At 35.2% G+C, this 4,022-nt stretch overlaps 1 non-coding gene across 1 annotated transcript; it reads right to left on the minus strand.

Annotated features, from left to right (window-relative positions):
• Positions 1–3,691: 3,691 nt before the first annotated feature.
• On the minus strand, positions 3,692–3,775 carry TRNAQ-UUG. The gene has a single exon. It is a non-coding gene; the product is annotated as a tRNA-Gln (tRNA).
• Between the last annotated feature and the right edge of the window lie 247 nt (positions 3,776–4,022).

Consider the following 4,022-nt stretch of genomic DNA (forward strand, 5'->3'; position numbering starts at 1 on the left):
GTTATCATTGTCTTTATCCCGACATCAATAAATCCCTAAATTTGTACTCATCCCTACTGTTTCTAAATTATAAAATCAATAGCAAGACTATTCTTGGGGATATAAGGATCAAGAAAGACAAGAAATCATTTATCCTTTCTGATATTTTTAATTGAAAATACATACTAGCTGACCTAGAGATTCATAAAAAGAACAAAGTCAAAAAATATTTAGTAAGCTTAATGTAAATGTCAAAAGTAAGCTTTGAAAGTATAAATAAATTATTCGATCATTATAAAAATCAGGGCAGTAAGTCAACTGAGTAGGGAAAAAGAGGAAATCAAACAACGCTACATTTTTATTTTATGCAGGGACATTAATAGTTTTAAATAAAGAGTTTTTAAAAGATATAAAATATTAACACATGATGAGCTCGCATTCAAACCAAAGGAAAAAGGGATTACTCAACTTCTGGTTCAGACTACCAGCTAACTAGGGGCGCCTGGGTGGCTCAGTCTGTTAAGTGTCCGACTCTTGATTTTCACTCATGTCATGATCTCATGGTTGGGGAGATAGATCTCCTGAGTCCAGTTCTGCACAGACAGTGCAGAGCCTGCTTGGGATCTTCTCTCTCCCTCTTTCTCTGCCCCTCCCCTACTTGCATGCTCTTTCTCTCAAAAACAAACTTAAAAAAAAAAAAAAAAAAAGACTACCAGGTAACTAAAGAGAGAAAATATAAAGTCAAATTACCACAACATACAGCAACTGAAATGAATCTCAGAGAGACTAAAGATTAAAATGCAAAAAATAAAATAATTATACTAGAATGAAATCTAAGTGGCTATATGGTCTTAGGAGAGAAAAACTTTTCAATGCGTTATATCAAAGACCAAAATATAAATGAAAAGGCTGATAAGTGTGACTATAAAAATCTTTTTTATTTTTTTGTACTTAAAAGAAACTCCATGTAAAAAATTGAAAGACAATAAACCAGGGGAAATTATTTGCAGAGTAAATGCCAGAATTTAGCGGATTTAACATATAGAAATTTTATTAATAAATAAGAAAATGACAAATATCTCAATTAAAACACACACACACATTCACAAAGGGTATACTTGAGCAATTGACAAAAAGAAATACAAACACTTAGTAAATATAGAAAAAAAATTCCAATCTGATAATATTTAAAAGCACAGTAAATAAAAGTATGTTGACCTGTGCAAAGTGAAAACAATAAATGAGGAAATTTTAATGGTGTTTATTTTAAAAACTCAGGACACAAAACAGATACTCAGCAAATATGTGCTGAATATTTTTCCCCCAACACCTTTTATTTCTCAAATTCTTCTCTGAAAATAAGTGTCAATTTGACACTGTGCAGGACATGAAGATCAAAATATTGCTTCATTATTTCATTCTACTATTAATGGTTGGTTGCTTCTCTTCTTTGCTTGGTTCTCTTAACATGGAAAACCTATAATCACGTTGATACTTTAAAATATGATTCATTGCAACTCCATTGTAACTAAAACTGTACACCCTTAAAAGTCAATATAATTAGAAAATTAGTTTGTGGGTATAAGTTACACCTTTACAATTATGCCCTGACTTGACTGGTTTAGGACAACCCAAATTGTGTTATATGTCTGTGTGTTTTCCTTTTAAAAATTTCATTTGGTAAAGACAACTCAAAATGTTTTGCATATATTTTAATTCCCTTTCCAGGAAGAAGAGGGGGGGAAATGCCCATTCCAGACTCCACCCTGCCCCTGCAAGCCCCCAGGCCACGGTTGCAAAATTTGAAGAAATTTACCATCTTCACTTTGGATTAATCTCTAGCCAGATTAATTAATTCCTCCCTTGAAAGATCCCAGGAACTCCAGCCTAGCCTTGGTTCCTAGCCAATTGGAGGATACTGGGAAGGCAGGGTCAGAACCAAGATTAACCTAGTGAAACAGATATACTCTGATGTAGGCTCAGAAAAAAGTAGGCTCAGTTGTCCTTCGGATCACTTGAAAGTGACTAGGCTTCTCTAAAAATCCTATAAACCTAAGGCATCTGAATCCTGTGTATGCAAGACCCACGTATTTCTAGATTCAATACTCAGAGGATTGGATGAGATCATAATGCCTTTAGAAAGTGAAAGGAAGAGTTGAAGATTAGTAAATACGTTAGTTTTAGAATCAGCAGGAATGAAACGAGAAAACGTTTGAACAGACTCAGTGGGCAGCAAGTAAAAGTCTATTATAACAAACCTATGAATCTGACAAATAATTTCATGAAAGGGTAGTTTTATGATGATGGATATATTGCTGGAAATAATGTTCACAGAGAAACATTATTGGAGAAAAGGGAATCAATGTCAGGAATAAGTTGTAAATTAGGGGAAAAATAGTTGAAGGGAAAGGGAGATTTCAACTTCAGACAGCTCTCCCATTTTATTATTCCTAATGCCAGCCCCAGATCTTTCCTTTTCAGGCATGGGGGATGGAGGGAAGTGCAATGTTTTGTTTTGGTGGATTGTTTGAGATTTATTATTGTTGCTGTTGTTGTTGTTGTTTTTGTTGTTATTTATTATTATTATTATTCTTTCCTTGTGGGGATGGTTAGAGGTTAGAATGTTTGATGTGGGAAAAGGGAAAGAAAGTTGAAAAGTTCTTACTAGCTAATGGCAGGACGTCAGGTCTGTTAAGCTGTATGTTGCAATAAGTTTTTTAGCCTTTCTCCCCAGTGCCAACTGTCAACAATTAGTTAACTTTATTATACAGACTGGCAGGCGCATGGAGGGAGACTAATAAAAATATTTTTTGAGTTTATTATGGAGAAAACATTTCAATTACTTTCTGAAAAGTACTGTTATCATAGACCAATGTCTGTCAGGTCATATAAACAGCTTTACTCTAAAGAACATTTTCTTTTAAAGGGATCTATTGTCATGGAACTTTATTTATCTGCAAAACCAGAGACTTATCAGTGAAGAATATAAGAATGTGAAGCTTGTGATGTGTTATCCAGAAGAAATAATTAAAAAGATGTCTTCAGGGGTGCCTGGGTGTCTCAGTCAGTAGTGTCCGACTTTGGCTTAGGTCATGATCTCATGGTTAGTGAGTTCAAGCCTCCTGTAGGGCTCTGTGCTGACAGCTTGGAGCCTGGAGCCTGCTTTGAGTCCTGTGTCTCCCTCTCTCTGCCCCCTCCCCGCTCACACTCTGTCTGTCTGTGTCTCTCTCTTTCTCTCTCTTTTTCAAAAATAAACATTAAGAAGAAATTTTTTTAAAGATGTCTTCAAATGTATCTAAAAATAAGGTTAGTTTTAATAGAATAAAAGCAAATTGTACAAATCAATAATTTATAAGCATTTTTGTTTTTAATCACTTGAAACTATCTAAAGCTTGGAAGAAAAAAACAATTTTAAGACCTATGCTGATTTTATTAAATATTTATTCAGGCTTATAAAACATCTTTTGTATGTAACACACACGCACATACATCCAGTCTAATGGCTGCTCTTGAGGATTCAAGAATGTAAAAATTCCTAGAAGTCATTTACCAAATAGTGGGATCAATATCAACTTTCTTTTTTAAATTATTTTTTAAATGTTTTATGTTATTTTTTGAGAGACAGAGACAGAGCACGAGCAGGAGAGGGGCACAGAGAGAGAGGGAGACACAGAACCCGAAGCAGCCTCCAGGCTCTGAGCGGTCAGCATAGAGCCTGAGGTGGGGCTCGAACCCACGAATGCAAGATCATGACCTGAGCCAAAGTCAGATGCTCAACCGATTGAGCCACCCAGGTGCCCCGCAGTTATCAGTTTTCTGATTTCTTTTCAGTTGGATCTATTTTTTGTTCTTTTCTTTTTTCAGTAGTGCTGCTACCTGCTGAGGAATCCAAGATAGCCATTTCAGTAATGGAAAAAGCCTAACAGTGACATATCAATTAATAAATCTCAGGAGAATTTCCTCATTGTGCCTCAGAGGTATATTCCTTTACTCTAATATAATAAACCGATTGTACTGGACCACATCTACCCATTGGCTTTACT

This window comes from Panthera leo, chromosome B2 (assembly GCF_018350215.1).
Source record: "Panthera leo isolate Ple1 chromosome B2, P.leo_Ple1_pat1.1, whole genome shotgun sequence".
Classification (NCBI taxonomy): Eukaryota; Metazoa; Chordata; class Mammalia; order Carnivora; family Felidae; genus Panthera; species Panthera leo.